Source organism: Corythoichthys intestinalis, chromosome 20 (assembly GCF_030265065.1).
Source record: "Corythoichthys intestinalis isolate RoL2023-P3 chromosome 20, ASM3026506v1, whole genome shotgun sequence".
NCBI lineage: Eukaryota > Metazoa > Chordata > Actinopteri > Syngnathiformes > Syngnathidae > Corythoichthys > Corythoichthys intestinalis.
The window spans coordinates 37242351-37259837 of NC_080414.1; the positions used below are offsets into that span (position 1 = coordinate 37242351).

General features: G+C 38.8%; 1 protein-coding gene across 2 annotated transcripts in view; it reads right to left on the reverse strand.

The window, feature by feature from the left end:
* The window catches only part of LOC130908933 (junctophilin-1-like), a 112554-nt gene that overhangs the window by 16106 nt on the left and 78961 nt on the right, over positions 1-17487 (reverse strand). The window lies entirely within an intron of this gene.

Genomic DNA, 17487 nt, shown 5'->3' on the forward strand with positions numbered 1-17487 from the left:
CACAATCTTTAGACAAAATAACTGCGAACAATCGCTTCCTTTATTCATCAATGAGATTCTTACAATGCTCTGCTGGAATTTTAGACCATTGTTCTTTGGCCAACTGCTCCAGGTCTTTGAGATTTGAAGGGTGCCTTCTCCAAACTGCCATTTTCAGATCTCTCCACAGGTGTTGTATGGGATTCAGGTCTGGACTCATTGCTGGCCACTTCAGAAGTCTCCAGTGCTTTCTTCCAAACCATTTTCTAGTGCTTTTTGAAGTGTGTTTTGAGTCATTGTCCTGCTGGAAGACCTCTGAGGGAGACTCAGCTTTCTCACACTGGGCCCTACATTAAGCTGAAAACTTTATTGGTAGTCTTCAGACTTCATCATGCCATGCACACAGTTAGGCAGTCCAGTGCCAGAGGCGGCAAAGAAACCCCAAAACATCATGTTTGACCGTGGGGACCGTGTTCTTTTCTTTGAAGGCCTTGTTTTTTTTCCTGTAAACTCTATGTTGATGCTTTTCCCCCAAAAAGCTCTACTTTTGTCTCATCTCACCTGAGAACATTTTTTCAAAATGTTTTTGGCTTTCTCAGGTAAGTTTTGGCAAACTCTAGCCTGGCTTTTTTATGTCTCTGTGGGCCTTCCTGGGTATCCTAACATAGTCTCTTTTCATTCAGACGCCGACGGATAGTACGGGTTGACACTGTTGTACCCTCGGAATGCAGGACAGCTTGAACTTGTTTGGATTTTAGTCGAGGTTCTTTATCTGTTAGGTTTTGTGTTGTTTTTTTCTTAGTGTGACTGGTCCCTGTGATTACCCATTGATTTCACCTGTTCTGCCTGCTCCTAGTGAGTCCTCTGTATTACCCAGCTGTTCCTTGTTGTCTCGTTACCCCTTGTCTGCATGTGTGTGTATATAAGCACCCAGTTTCTTTTCACTCCTTGTTGCATCATCGTCAAAGTCTATGTCAATGCCCATGTGCTCGTCAGTGTTCTCAAGTTTTCTCCGTCCAAGTCCTTGTGTTCCTCGACGTAAGTTTTTGATATCAAGCCTTTTGTTGGTGACCTGAGTTTTGTTTGCTACTGTGTTTTTTGGGATCACCTCAGTTTTGGTTTGTACTTTGTTTTTTCTGTCGGCCTTAATTAAATCAATTTTGCACCGCCTTTTTTGCCTCGCTCCACTTTTCCTGCGTTTGGGTCCACACACACCTGCCTGCCCGCATTCCTGACATTATCCACCATCCGCACAATCTTTCGTTGAAATCTCACATCAATTTTTCTTTTTCGTTCACATCTAGGGAGGTTAGTCACCGTGCAATGGGCTTTACACTTATTGATGACTCTGCGCACAATAAACACAGAAACATTCAGGTCTTTGGATTTGTAGCCTTGAGACTGCCAATGTTTCCTCACAATTTTGCCTCTCAAGTCCTCAGACAGTTCTTTGGTCTTCTTTCTTTTCTCCATGCTCAATGTGGTACACACAGGACAGAGGTTGAGTCAACTTTAATCCATTTTAAATGGCTGCGAGTGTGATTTAGTTATTACCATCACCTGTTATGTGCCACAAGTTCGTAAAAGGTGCTGTTAATTACAATAATTATAGCATCACATGATTTTTCAAAGGGTGCCAATATTTTTGTCTGGCCCATTTTTGGAGTTTTGTGTAAAATGATAATGATTTATTTTTTTTCCCCACACTCGTTTGTGTTTTTTCATTGCAACCAAAATAAATGAAGGTATTACTACCTAAGCATTTGTAATTGCACTCATTTTCTGGGAGAAATTGAGCATCATCTGACAGAATTGCAGGGGTGCCAATACTTTTGGCCAGCAGTGAATCCTATTAGATTGGCTTATATCGGCTGATCTTGAAAAGTAAAAAAACATCCATATATCGGTCAGCCAATATATCGATCGACCTTTATATGAAAGCTCACCACCCAAACAGCAAATATAATAGTTTTGCTATTATAGCTGTTATATAGCATCTGTAATATCTTAAAAGAAATCCTCATATCGGCCCGACAATATATCGGTTGACTTTTATAAGAACAATAATCATCCAAACAGTGAACATAACGGTTATCCTACGACTGCATAAGGCTATTTATCTTGATAAATGTTCATATATCGAACATTGCATATGATGTACAGTATATGCCAGTGCTAATCACATTATTATAAAAATGGTAAGAAATAGAAAATGAAAGCCGGAAGATATCTAGTGAGCTTTATTTTTGTCGTCTAAATCCATGCATGTAGAGCTCCAGTCCTGCCAAATTATCCCCAATAGATTGTGAATCGAAAAAATAAAACAGTATAACACCAGTACCGGTAATAAAATATGAAACATAAAACCAATATTCTTCACTGATGGCTTGGGATACAACCAAACCTTGAACAGTTGCCAGTTCTATTTTAAAAGATGTTATCTAGTGTCCAAGAACTCACACTGAGAGAGCAGAGGCCTCTTATCTAACTCCTCCTGTGAGCTCAATTGTGGCTGAACATTTTTACACTGAAACAATATTTTAACGTCTTAAAGATGTGTCCGTACAAATCTTACACCTCAGGCAGTTAGTTATATTAAAATAATATTTTAACATTAAAAAAATGACACAGACGATACAAATTTAAATACAGTAAGTGATGTTATTGCTGACTGATGGTCCCTTTCATACAAACCAGGGATGAAACGATACACTTAAACTCACGATATGATGCACTTTATATGCCAGGGTCTCGATACCATATCACAAAATGTTAAGTAGTGGTCCAAAAAAATTAAAGTATGTACAGTAGCTACTTCGCTCTCACCCCTTATTCTGGTTACTAGTTGGAAACTAATGCCCTGTGTAAAATTTCAGCTGGATCTGATGATTTTTAGGGGTAGCAAACTAGCCCAGAAGTTTTTACCAGTGTCGTGCATGAACGCGTTCAATTAACAATTATTCATGAACATGTTCATATTTTGGGCGAACATGAACTGAACGCATCATATTTTTGACACATGAATGTTACTGTGAATGCGCTCATTCCGTTGCGTTGTGAGCGGCGTTATAATCTTGTTCATTGTCAAGTACTCGTGTTGTGCAGCAAAGAACACATGCGACTACTGTGGTAGCCTATATGTGATGTCAGCTCTTTCTTTATGCACCGTTACTCTCGCGTACATCTCACAGGATATCATATAACAGAGCACTGATTTCCTCCATCCCCCAAGTCTCATCCCATTGGCTGTGTGAACGTCGGGTAATCATGGGACACGTAGTCTGTATACCACATTCGTGAGTTCAGAATTAGAGCTTTCCGACAAAACTGCAGATAAAGCCATGGGCAAAAAAAAAAAAAAAAACACTATTAAAAAAACAACCTTAACAACAACAGCAGAAAACTATCCAACCTGACAACTCAAGCTGCCTAAGCTGTTATATTTGCTTTGTTTTGCAAATATGGCAGCTTCTGCTCCCGAAGCTTTACATTCAGTTGGACTTGTTAGTATATTTGGTAAATATTTAAACAAGTTGCAACATAAACATACTTCTGCATACATACTTCTCTGTGCTTTACAGCATGAGGAAGGTGCAGTAAGAGAGAACTTTCCTTCGTGTGCGTCCACAACCAAAAGTAAGTGCATAATTCCTTTATTTATACAAAGTTTATGGTGTTTACTTTGGAATTCCTGCATTCGCGGCCGTTTGTAACGTTACACGTATGTGTAGAACCGCAAAGTTGCAATTTCTAATGGGGTACAAAATCTGACAGAACACTGGTCTAGTACCAACATTTAAGTGAGGTTTACGAACGGGTCAGTACCGACGCAGATTTAAAATTGAATATGAAGATGAATCTGATACAGTTTCAGTGTTTAAGTGGATAAATAATCGCTGTCTGTGGTTCTAATATCGACTCTGGCAATAATAACTTGTAGCAATTATTGGGGAGAAGAAAGAACTACAAAAGTCCATTTTTTGAACCATGAACTTTAGTTTAAAATTTAGAATTATGAACTATGAACTGAACAGTTCATTTTAAAGTTTAAAAACTGCAATTTGAACTACAGTGATCCCTCGCTACTTCGCGCTTTCAACTTCGCGCCCCCAGCCCATCGCGGATTTTGTTTCAATTTAGAAAAGAAATAAAGAGCTGTTCCGAGCCGTTCGCGTAGTCTCACTCTCGCTCCATCTCTCCCTCTCCCTGCTCTTAGTTCGTCAGGCCGTGCACTGAAGTTACTTTTTAAAGTTAACAATGTTGACAGATGTTTGTGTCTGATCTTGCCAGAGTCACGAACTTTAAACGCGCTGCATGCGCCGATCATCGTTTAGCCTGTTAAACAGTTGCTGTGGCAACTCAATGTGTGTAAGTGAGCAGTGGAGTGGAGTGAAGCACGAATGATGCATTTAATAAAGCTAAGCATTTTTTTACTACAGTTCTTTATTCAGGTTTAAAAATAATTCGGTGGGACAGTAACATGTTTAAAACATCATAATTATTACATCTGAAGTGCTTAAAAAACATTTATCGAAATATACTTTTTTAAAGAAAATATTACTTTTGGGGGAAAAAAGGGGAAAACATGTCTTTTATGTATCACTTTCCAATGCTAAATCTGAATAAATACATGAACACAAAAAAAAAAAAAAAAAAAAAAATTGGGGGTGTGCTACTTCGCGGTTTTTCCACTTATCGCTGCAGGTTCTGGTCCCCATTAACCGCGAAAAACGAGGGATCACTGTAGTTCATGTAGAAAATGAACATGAACACTGGTTTTTATATACATCTCAGCTTCCTATAGTTGTATAGGCACAAGAGTATCAAGGCTTTCATCACCCCATTAACTTCAATAACCTCACCTAATCTATAAGGAAATCCAATTACTAATAATAAAATATAATGTCCTCAGTCATTTTAGAGTTTTTTTGTTTTTGTTTTTTTAAATTCAGCTTGTCATTAGCTATTTCCTCCCGCCTTCGCATTCACAATAATAACTGCTGGCAGCTGTGTTGTTTTTGGCAGCCCTCTTAATTTTCGTCTTAGTCTGAGTTATTTGGATGATATTAGTCTTCGTCATCTTAACATGTGTGTCTTTGTTTAGTTTTTGTTGACAAAAACTCAAGACAAAATTCGTCTCGTTTTAGTCAACGTTTACTAAAATTTTTTGGGTCTGTAAAATTTTAAAAGAATTAGTCCAAAATAAAGAAATAAAGCAAGCCCATATTGTAGCGTCTACAAGGACAAAGACATCGCCAACGCGGTATAATACACACCCTGCAAGGAAAACAGTACATTATTTTCAATTAATTATACCCACCAGTAGGGATGGGAATTGATAGGATTTTTATGATTCCGATTCCATTATCGATATTGCTTAACGATTCGATTCTTTATCGATTCTCTTATCGATTCTAATTTGGGGAAAAAGAAGAACAAACGTTTTGATTGGCATCGAGTTTAATCAGAAGTCACAACCTTACAAACTTACAACGAGGTCAAAAGAGGCCCAAAGCCTCAATATTAACTGTGGCAATAAGTGGCAAATGCACAAGAATGTGTAACATTTTACTGAAACATTTTTCTAATAGAAATAAAAAATATGAAAATGAATGAATGAATGAATGAATATTGGCATATAGGTAGTTGTTCTGCTGTGGCAATATGTGTTAAAGCAAGGGTCCCCAAACTTTTTCCTGTGAGGTCCACATAACTTTGACCCTGGCCCCTCATCAGTTAAGTTTGAACAGAACACAGAAAAAGTGTGACGATTGCAGGAGTGCCGAAATGTAAAAAATTATTGCTTTTCAGAAAACCGCAATCAAATAACCCTTTCTGGATTCTTTACAGAACAAAAGTAAATAAAATAAAAAAAATAATATAATATAATAATAAATAAATAAATAATAACACTATTAGTCAAATAGATAATAACCAAATAACCCTCTCTGAGTTCTTCACGGAAAAAGGTCAGAAAATAAATAACACTATTAAGAAAAATAAAATAAAATAAAATAATGCTTGCTGTTATTGTTCAGGGGCCGGACCAAATGTGGGGGCGGGGCGTATCCGGCCCGCGGGCCGTAGTTTGGGGACCCCTGTTAAAGTGTATTATTTACCAGTATATTGAAATGCATTAGTTTTTATGGCGCTTTCATGCTCAAGTGGGGGCGCCCTTGCGCTTCCTCACGCGAAGAAGAACGCGTTCACGTGAAGAAGAGCGCGCTTACACGCGAAGAAGAAATGCCGCATCCCAGCGAGTTAGCGAGAGAGGGGAAACACTGCTACGAGCCTACGTTCTTTTTTAATGTTTGTAAAATATCTACAGAGGCAACGCCTGTATGTATCGTCTTTTGTGTTGTTGTGTGCTTCCACTCGCGATCGGACACTTAAATCCAGTTGTGCGGTAGTTTGAACGATGTGCTAATGCTAGCGAACGCATGCTAACCGTTTAGCTGTATTAGCAGCTAATCATCGCTGATTTACGTTGATGCAAACCTGTTTGTTATTGGGGACGAAATTGATTTGTTTCATTTCTATTTTTAGTTTCACTCTTCAAGTGATGGTTGAATAAAGTCAGCAAATTATACCAACGTCTTCTGTATCCTCATTTGGGAGTTTAGCTAGCTATATAGCCAGGACTAAGCCTTAACGTCTCTGTGAGGACAGTGCAGTCTTATTCCCTCCCGATGCAATCATCTCCACCTTGCAAGACTGCAAGTCGTTTTGTTGTAATTTTTCCTCATGAAGTAAAGACACACTTTCGAGCGTTTGAACCTACGTGCTGTCATTGTTATGTTTACGGCTGCAATGCTCGTGCTAAACCATCGTAACCTTTCATTTTCACCCTCTTTCCTGGTGAAGTGTAGCCAAACTTTGGAGCGGGTGGTTCTTGGCGCCATGCTAGTTTGATGCGTCTGGACAACAAGACACGTCACAACGCAATATGCGTCTTTAGGAATCGTTAAAGGGATCGTTCAGGCTTTTTCTTTGTTATGTCGAGGCTTCGAAACACAAGGAACCGGTTCTGAATTGGAATCGGATTTCGATTCCCATCCCTACCCACCAGGATGCCATGAACTGTATGTAAAAAAATGAGTTGTCCGAGAGTTGTCGAACGCAAATGTTATGCTAATGCTACGGGTTACATTTAGTGTGTGATGATCAATCAGCACAAAACTGTAAATGCTAAAGCAACATTGCATACACTGGTGAGTGGGGAGCGCAGGGGCCCAGCACATCACATAAGTTACACAACCAGACACTGATATGCTGGAGGCTAACTACACATAAAATGTCACACATTGTGAAAATTTGACAGAAACTATTGTACATTTTCATCTCGTCAGACTAAAACTGGCATTAGGCTCGCTATGTTTTATTCCCCCAAAACACTCGTCTAACATGGCTGAATCCAGCTGTTCCCTGTTAAGACCCTTAACTTAAAATGTTTTTGTTTGAGCTATTATGTTTGTTTATGCATTCTTTATTCAATTTAGAAGTATATTTAGCAGTTTTTTGAGGGAATATATGTGTTCGAACAGTTAAGAGCTTTGTAAAAAGAAAAAAAAAAGTTATCATTTTATAGAATTTAAGCTAGCGGACTTTTGCTATGCATGTTAGCCAATTGTTCTTTTGTTGTACTCAGATCCTGATTTATTTACTGTATATTTTATACTGTTTGAGGCTAACGTCAGGTATTTTAATTTAGTTTTAAATGCATTTATTACTCGTGTGAAACGAAAGTGCAATTCTATATAGTTTGAAGAAACACTCAGGAATTTTGTTTTTTTTCTCATTTAACGCTTTTTTGAAAGTGCAGTCTTAGCAAGTCAAAATAAGTGTTATTGCAGGCATAAACACTTGTTTCTTTGTTTTACGTCTCCTAAAATTTATTCTGCATTGCATTAAATGTTCATAATCCGATGACTGATTAAACTAACTAGTCCATAGATGAATCGATTACCTAAATAATCGATAGCAGTAGCCCTACTACCAGCTTTCATCTTTCCACCTGACAAATCTTGAGTGTACCTTGACGAGGTCAAACAAGGTGGTGACTGGCTGAAGGAAGGGACAGCTGTGCCGCGTCAGCCACAGTAGGGGGGCGAGTGAGAGCAAACTCCACTTGAGCGCACAAGGACGCCAGCTATGTATCCATCGGACTGCGGCGAGCGCACGTTGGCAACAAATATAGCCCAATTAACGTCACCGTGAGGGACCGCGCCTACCCCGACCCTGGCTACTTCCCTCCGGGGTGCTGCGTGCGAACCAATCATAAAGGTCAGGGTTCTGTTCCCCGTGACCCTGTTTTCCCTTTTGAAGTGCACAGTCCCAATGTGGGTGATAATCTGCTATGAGTCTGAAATGTCAATTACAAACAACAAGGGGTTTAGAGCCCTGGTTGCTACCCAAGAGGATTTATCATTAAAAGCTGAGAGATCGGACAAGTGCAAGGTAGCCATTATCTACATTAAAGATTGAAAGGAAGATTGTGTTATACTGTACAACCAAATTACATGGCACACCTGCTGTAACTTTATTTTGCCCAAAACAGTACTGGTATGGAGGTGGGGGATCAGAACATTCAGCAATATGCTTTTGTCTTACAATTAAGCCTGTAGCGATAACAAATTATAGTGGGCGATATATTGTCTGATACTGTACATCCTTGCCGATACGAGATATGATTGCCCCACTCCCAAAAATGAACCAATTGAACCACACATGTAGTGACAATATTAGAGATAGAACGATTATCGGAGCCAATATTTGGAAATTTGACGTATATCAGTATCTGCCTTTTTTTTAATCTGGCCAGCCGATATAAAAAAATCAATTTAAAACTGGGTTATATATTTATTATTTCTATGATTAGTTTGTCTATTAGTCTAGGACTTTTTTTTTTTTTTTAATATTCGTGGTTAAATATTTTCTGTGTAAATCTTTCTGAGAGCTATTTATTTAACCTATTATTCAAATTTATAAGAGATGTTTCTGAGTCTGGGAAATTAGGCAATTCTGGATGTATTATTTTCGATTTGTGTGATTCCAAAAACATGCTTTAGATATTTCAATTAAGTTCAGCATTTGCATTTATCTATTTTTTAAGCCAATTTTTACACTCTTACTGCAAATATTTATCGGCTCCAAACATTAGTTATCGACCCGTCATACACATAATGTATTGACGGGCCACGGGGCGTGGGGCCGATTCATAGGGGGCCTATCCCCTTCAGAGCTGACCGAGTGGAAAAACAACAACAAAAAATGGGCAGTTAGCATTTATTTTACGTAAATATGTCGAATGTGCTGCCAGTTTTTAAGCCACTGTTCGGCCCCCTTGGTACAACAAAGAGCTTTTTGCGTTGAAAATTCTTGGGAATAAATGCTTAAATCCCTAAATTCTTTACAAATATGGATGTAAAACAGTCTCGATTCTTGGTTAAATGCAAAAACAAAACAAAACGTGCAGTTAGAATTTATTCTACGTAAATATGTCGAATGCGCTGCTAGCCTTTAAGCCACTGTAGCGCCACCTTAGTATAACAAAGAGCTTTTTGCGTTGAAAATTCTTTTGAATAAATGCTTAAATCCCTGAATTCTTTATAGATATGGATGTAAAACAGTCTTGATTCTTGGTTAAAAGCAAAAAAACCAGGCAGATATCAGTTATTTTACGTAAATATTTTGAAGTATAATACCAATGCTGTAGCGGCTAATTTCTCCCTTTGATTTTTTTCACAACGTTTCAAAAGGCATGCATGGTACGAAAAATATAATAATTACCTTGAATCCTCGAACAAATCACTCCTGAGACAATCCTTCCTGTTTGCATGCAGTAGCGCTTTCGTACTTTTTCAACCTAAATCTGGCGTTAGATCAGTGCATGTGACCGACTGCCAATAAATGAAGTGGAGTGTGGGACGGAAGGCGTGACGCAGTGAATGGGGAATGTGTGTGTCAATACATTATGAAGTCTTCATATGAACTGAATTCGTTCAAGGACCTGGTTTGTGAGTCGGGCGGGATTGTCCCATAAGAATATATTTTCTATGAATATTTTCTACGAATTCTATGAATTCGTTCCACATCCCAAAAACCTACGCCAAATCCTGAATAAATACTGCAGGTACAATTACAAATAGCAATTACACCTAGCAAAACAAATAAACTATAAATACAAATTGAAATAGTAAAATTAATAATAATAATAACAATAACAATGCAACAAATTGTGTTCTGATGTGGTAAAGGTCTATTCTGAGTGATCATCACACACTAAATGTAACTCATAGCGTTAGCATAGCATTCTTGTTAGCATAAGGCTAATGCTAACAGCGAGCGTCCAATTAAACTCTTGGGCAACTTTTTTTTAACATACATTTCCTGCTGAGTGTGTATTATTACCAAGTTGACGTCCTTGTAGACACTACTACGTTGCTTGTCTCTAAATGTTCATTCGGAATAGTTATTTATTTATTTATTTATGGAGCAATTTAAAAAAAAATTTACAGACAAAAAAAAACATTTTTAGTAAACATTGACTATAACTAGATAAAATTAGTCAAAAACTCGCGAAGACGAACACATTTTGAGATGACAAAAATATGACTAAAAATTAAGAAGAAAATTAAAGGGCTGACAAAAACAACATTGAATCAATGGGTGGAGTTTTAACTTGCACGTGTGCCGAAAGCATGCGCACATGCAAACGCACGCGGCGAGAAATTGCAGCCGGGAAAATTACAAAAATCATTTTCATTTACCGTCCGATTAATTGACGTACTGCCATAGACTTCATAATTATATTGACGGGTCACAACCGTCCTACAGTGTGCCACACCTTCATATAGGTGGCCTGCCCACAGCAAGAGGAGTTACTCTCAAACACACACACGCAGCGATCTAATGCCGGATTTAGGTTGAAAAAGTATGAAAGCTGTACTGCATACATGCAGGAAGGATTGTCTCAGGAGTGATTTGTTTCGAGGATTCAAGGTAATTATTATATTTTTCGTACCATGCATGCATTTTGAAATGTTGTGAAAAAAATCAAAGGGAGAAATTGGCTGCTACGGCGTTGGCGTGATAGTTCGCAATATTTACATAAAATAAATGCTAACTGCACGTTTTTTTTTTCCTTTAAACTAAGAATCGAGACTGTTTTACATCCATATCTATAAAGAATTCAGGGATTGAAGCATTTATTCACAGGAATTTTCAACAGAAAAAGCTCTTTGTGGTGGTAAGGCAGGGCTATAGTGGCTTAAAGACTAGCAGCACATTTGACGTATTTACGTAAAATAAATACTAACTGCCCGTTTTTTTTTCTTTTTTTTTGCTATTAACAAAGAATCAAGGCTGTTTTACATCCATATCTTTAAAGAATTCAGGGATTTAAGAATTTATTCACAATCATTTTCAACGGAAAAAGCTCTTTGTAGTGATAAGGCGGCGTAAAAAGGTTTTTGTGGTGACAACGCGGTGCCACAATGACTTAAAGTCTTGCAGCACACTCGACATATTTACGTAAAATAAATGCTAACTGCCCGGTTGATTTGCTACTTTAACAAAGAATCAAGACTGTTTTACAGCTATATTTAACCCTATATTTATAAAGAAATCAGGGATTTAAGCATTTATTCACAAGAATTTCAACGTAAAAAGCGCTTTGTGGCGACAAGGTGGCGCCACAGTGACTTAAGTACTAGCAGCACATTTGACATACTGTATTTTCGTCAAATAAATGCTAACTGTCAGTTTTCTTTGCTGGGTTTTCTAGTGTTAACCAAGAATCGAGACTTTTAAAACCATATATACAAAGAATTCAGGGATTTAAGTATTTATTCACAAGAATTTTCAGTGTAAAAAGCCCTTTGTCTGTGTTTCTCCTCGGTCACCTTTGGCGTAGATAGGCCCCCTATTAATCAGCCGCGTGCCCAGTGTTCCCTCAATATCATAATGAAGTCTAATGTATTGTATATCGCGACAGGCTTAATTACAATTAAAAATTGAAAGGTAATATAGTCAAATGCTCATCCCTGATGAAAGCATTAATTATAGTGCGATTGTTCCATTAAGGTAAATGACAGTGTCTTTCAATGAGCACAAAGTATAATGCATGAATTTTAATGATACCATTCAAATACATAAATGTGGGAGGTATTTCATTTGGAGATAATACAAATGAGGGTTCTTAAGCCTTTGTAGAGTCATTTTAGTTTCAAAATGTATACAGGCCGACGAGGTGTTTCGCATTAGTGTGGGTGGCCTTCTTTTAGTGTGCCGGCGTTCATAAAAAAGCTTGCTCTGACATAACATTAGTAATGAAAATGAAACCGCAGAAAATAAAGAATATTCACCGTCATCTATTTGCTTAGCCACAGTTCTCTTTGAAGTGGTTTTCATATAAGCATAAAATAGGGGCGTGTGTTTGCACTCAAACATACAGCCCAAGGACAAAGTGAACTAACAGCAAAAAAACAGAACACCATTCTCGGTCCTTGGACTTTTCCCTGCAAATTATGATGATGACATTATCCACTCCCTCATTCATGATCTCACTTAAAAGGCAGGGCACCCCGGCTGCATGGACTTGTGGTTGACTTTCTGCGGCCGTGGCATGACTGCCAGTTTCCACAACACAACAAATGGCTCCACAGTGTTTGTGGCCAGAGCGGAGCATCTCTACGGCTTAGCAAAGGGGACACGCTCGAATGAGTACCATTGTTAATGTGTTGGTCACTCACTATTTTGTGGTGCCTTCTGGCAAAGGCCCGAGGTCATGCAGCTCATAGGCCTAAATATATTGCACAGTGGGAGTGAGGGAGACACGCCTTGCTGTACACATCAGACAACACAACTTTAAAGGCACTGTATAATGAATGGGTCGGATTTTTACTTGTGCACACAGCAGGGCATTCGTACCTTAAAATAGAAACGCTGGTCACTTCCGATAAACATTCACAACATCAACCGTTAGATCAGTGCTTCTCAATTATTTTCTGTTACGCCCCCCCAAGGAAGACGTAAATGTTTCGCGCCCCCCCCCAAACTCTCTGCTGCCACTGTAAATAGTATCATTTGTCTATAATATTACTATTATAAGTACGCCTCAGCCTAACATTGTGTCCTTTTTTTTTTTATTAAAGAAAAAAAGTAACATAGATCAACTTATAATAAAGTATAACTTTATTAACATTGTTTTGCTTGTAACAGAAAAGACTTAACGCGTATCAATTTGCCTGAAGTAAAATAAATAAATAAATAAATAAAAAAGTCACATCCAAACTGTAAAAATACACTCAAGGTACATTTTTGACCATTTGATACTGAAAAATAAAATGTAATTAAATCAGTATATAATAACAAATTCAAATTGATTAGAAACATTTACTCTTCAAGACAACATGCCAAAAACTTTGACCGAAAAAAACAAAATTGAATGGAAGGGGGGAAAAAGTGTCTTTGGACAGAAGGAAAGTTTTTATTTTCGCTGATTCACCACAGTGCTCACTGGTTTACTGATATAACACTGACAAAGCGGGACGATTGTGACAATTGGGAATATTCGGCACGTTTTCGCTGAAAAACAATCAAGCGGCTTATCAATGAGATTGAGGTCTAATGTCTTTAAGTGGCGTCTTAACTGATTTGGCTTCAGACTCTCCGCTATAATCATTTTTAGACTCAGCAAACAGTGGTCTTTCCTCATTTCCCACTATATTAAAAGTCAAAGCCAAAAGGCAAACGGCCCGAAAAAAGCGCATTCTCGGCGGCCGAGGGAGAACCGTAGGTGAGGGCGGTGGTCGTGACGATCCCAAGCCGAAAACGGCACTTCTCGGCCGGACACGTGAGAACCGGAGAAGACAGTGGGTCGCAGCGTGAGTCCAGCTCTACATGAGTCACTTCCGTGTGCTCTTGCTTACCTTCAAAAATACTGCACGCACTTTGAAAATGAGAGCGCCACTGCCACCCACGGAGTGGATGTGCAAGTACATTTTATTCTAGTACGGCCAAAAAAAAAAAAAAAAGCATATTCCCCGAGGTCACTCGCGCCACCCCTGGCATCGCTCTGCGCCCCCCTGGGGGGGCGCCCCACCATTTGAGAAGTACTGCGTTAGATTAATGAGATGTATCAAAACACGAATAGATAAAAAGATAACGCACCAAATTTGTTCCCAAGTTGGATCGTAGTACAGTATGACACTGACCTCCGCGAACACAGTAGCCTACAGTAGTACGTAGGGGTGAGACACAGGGCCATTTGGGGGCCCTAAGCAAAATAATGCAAAGGGGCCCATATTTTTGGCCCACCATTTCATCACAGTGTACTGTGAAACCCATACATGCAATCCAAGCCATACGTCCATATTTTGTATATTAATCAGATTGTGTTGCACTGTATACTTCAAACTTCTCACCCCAAATGATTGTCAGTACTTACAGTAGATAGCGCCAAACCTTTTTCTAAAAGAGGAAAGAAAGAAGTTAAGGAAGAACTTATATATTTTTTAAGCTTGTAATCAAGTATCAAAACTCACAAAAGTCAAATAAAGCAAACTGTAGTAAACAAAATAGAATATAAATTAAACAATTGCCAGATTGGGGGCCCCCTAGTGGTCAGGGGCCCTAAGCAGCTGTATAGTCTGCGTATAGGCTGGGCCGGCCCTGGTGAGACAAAATATCGAAATGGTGACATATCGTGATATTTTGTATCGCATAAGGTTATCGATAAGCGCCTGCCATTAATCGAGATATCGTTTTCAAAAGGTGTCAATGTCTAAAAAAAATAAATAAAAAGGAACCAACAAGTTGTTACCAAAATCTTCCACCATAATAGTGTCTCAGTTAACTCTAAGGCTGCATTGACGGTGCTCGACACCCAATCCATTTAGACTGGGAACGTTCGTTCATTCGAAACCAGAGCATTCACTGTCGTTCTGTCCGGTTTTCAGGGCATTTACAGGTCACTTGCTGTTCATTTTAGAGCATTTACAGGTCATTTCCTGTTGAGTTTGAGTCACTGCCTAATGATTTGGGTGATTCCCTGGTCACTTCCTGTTCTGTGACTCAAAATAAACAGGAAGTGACCCATAAAATACCCCCAAGTCAACAGGAAGTAAGTGAAAATCAACTGGTAAATGATAAGGGTGTAATGGTACATGTATTTGTATTGAACCGTTTCGGCACGGGGTGCTCGGTTCGGAACGGAGGCGTACCGAACGAGTTTCTGACGTAATGTAACCCTTACTTTTCGAGGCTGTGAGTCGATCAGGTTACAGTTTCTTTGTGTAGATTATATTTACTCCATCTTCTCGACTATAATGAGGACCAACACTGACAGTATATAACCCAGAAACGTCAACGGCGCGACAACGTGGCCGCCGTGAGAACGCAGTGAAACGCGGGCATTAAAGTCAATCAGCCAATGCACACCAGTCGCAGCGCGGCTGCGTGTTAAGACGCGTCCCAGAAGCGGCTCAACACAACGCACGCGAAAAGAACGGCAGAGTTTATTATTTGACGTGAGACACGACCCTCCTGCGTCAATACTACTACCGGTAGCTAGGATCGGGCAGACCGGAAGTCACTAGTGTAAAAATACAGTTGATCTGGTCGATTTTTAAACTAATATGCAATCGTAACCCACTTTTTGAGTCCATTCAGATCTCTTGAGTGGTAGATCAGGGCACAGCTGACTTGTCTTTGTTGATTTACTGCTGTCTTCTCTGCTATAATGATAGCCAACACGGCCTCGTGTTCAATACAAAACCCTCCTACCACAACAAAACAAGTAGGAACTAATATTCACATAGGAACTAAAGTTATACAACATAAAATATAAAATATAAATGAATACTACATCACATTTGTAAAATATAAACACATAATAAAATTAATAATAGCCCATTTAAATAAAATAAATTGAAATGAACTAAACCACCTGTAATTAAATAATAAGAGTAATACACAGATCCTGCGTACACATTTAAAGTGATTAATTTCTGTGTGGCGCTTTAACTTGAGAAAATCCACCAATAAAGCTTTTGAAAACCGTTCATAAGAAAAAAAAATGATTCATTGAGGCATTTCATTTGTAAAATACATGTTAAAATCTTTGCCATTGGGATTGCTTTTCTCTTTAGCACAGGACTTCTTTTTTTCTTCTTTCTTTCAGAAAGAAAGCTGACCAGTACGCGGGGTCTGAAAGGCAAATTGTTGTTGGATTATTATCTTTAAATACCTGCTACTTTTTGAGCAGAATTCTAGCTTTGTATGGGTTAATGGTCCTATTGTTGAAAGCACAAAAATGTATAATAAACAACTAGCGCATTTATATTTTGCATTTTGTTTTCTTACTGTACTGAAAATGAACCGAACCGTGACCTCAAAACCGAGGTACGTACCGAACCGAGATTTTTGTGTACCGTTACACCCCTAGTAAATGACCTTAAATAGCCCAAAATGACCTAATTGCCTGGCATTGGCTGCCATAGACGTTAAATCCGTTGGAACATTCGTTCATTTGCTGCCACCCTCCCGGTTCAAATGGATTGGACGTCTATGAACCTATGAACCTCATTCCAATTCACAGCAGAAGCTTGTTTTTCTTTTTAGTAGTTGTTTGTAGAATATCCTAGAATGACCAATGTATCGATAATCGTTGTATCACAATATCGTCAGATCATCGTTATCGTGAGCTTTGTATTGCAAATCGTATTATATCGTGAGGTACCAAGAGGTTCCCACTCCTAGTAGTAAGCGATACCAAAATGTTCCCAAATCAACAGGAAATTACCTGATATCGACAGAAAGTGACCCTAAAATACCCCAATCAACAGGAAAATACCTGATATCAACAGGATATTATGTTTAGGTGCCCCGAAATCAATATGAAGTGACTTAATATCCACAGGAAGTAACCTAATGTCAACAGGAAGTGAATTGATATCATTAAGATGTAGAGCCGGGCGGTATACCGAAAATTTACTGTTTCCGAAATTCTTCACGATGACCGATGTAATTTTGACCATGTCGGTAAATTCGGTAATTTAGTAAAACAAGAAAATATAGTCTTTTCATCCCGCTTTGACTGTGTTGTTCGGCTATGTTCATTCCCCTTTAAGAAAGCAGTCAGTGTGCTTACGTATGAAGTCACATAGTTATCAGGAAGTAAAAAAAACAGAAGCCCGGTAGGCTAACGCTATCGGCTAACGCTACAAGCAAATAAGATGGAGTTTGGCTTAAGGGAGCTTCGCCAAACTTTCAGCCGACATTAAATAGACCTCCCTGGCTCTCACAATTTCAGGAGAGGGCGCTTTCAGTGCTTTCTACTGGTAGCCTGGCCACAGGCTAATGCTAGCGGCTAACGCCACAAATGAACTTGATTGAGTCGGATACGGCTCTGACCTTGTCGAAACAGCTGAACTTATTGAGTGGATTGGGCACGGACTGCATCTAGCAGTTAGTATGTTGCGTTATTTTGTATCTGTCTGTGTGTGT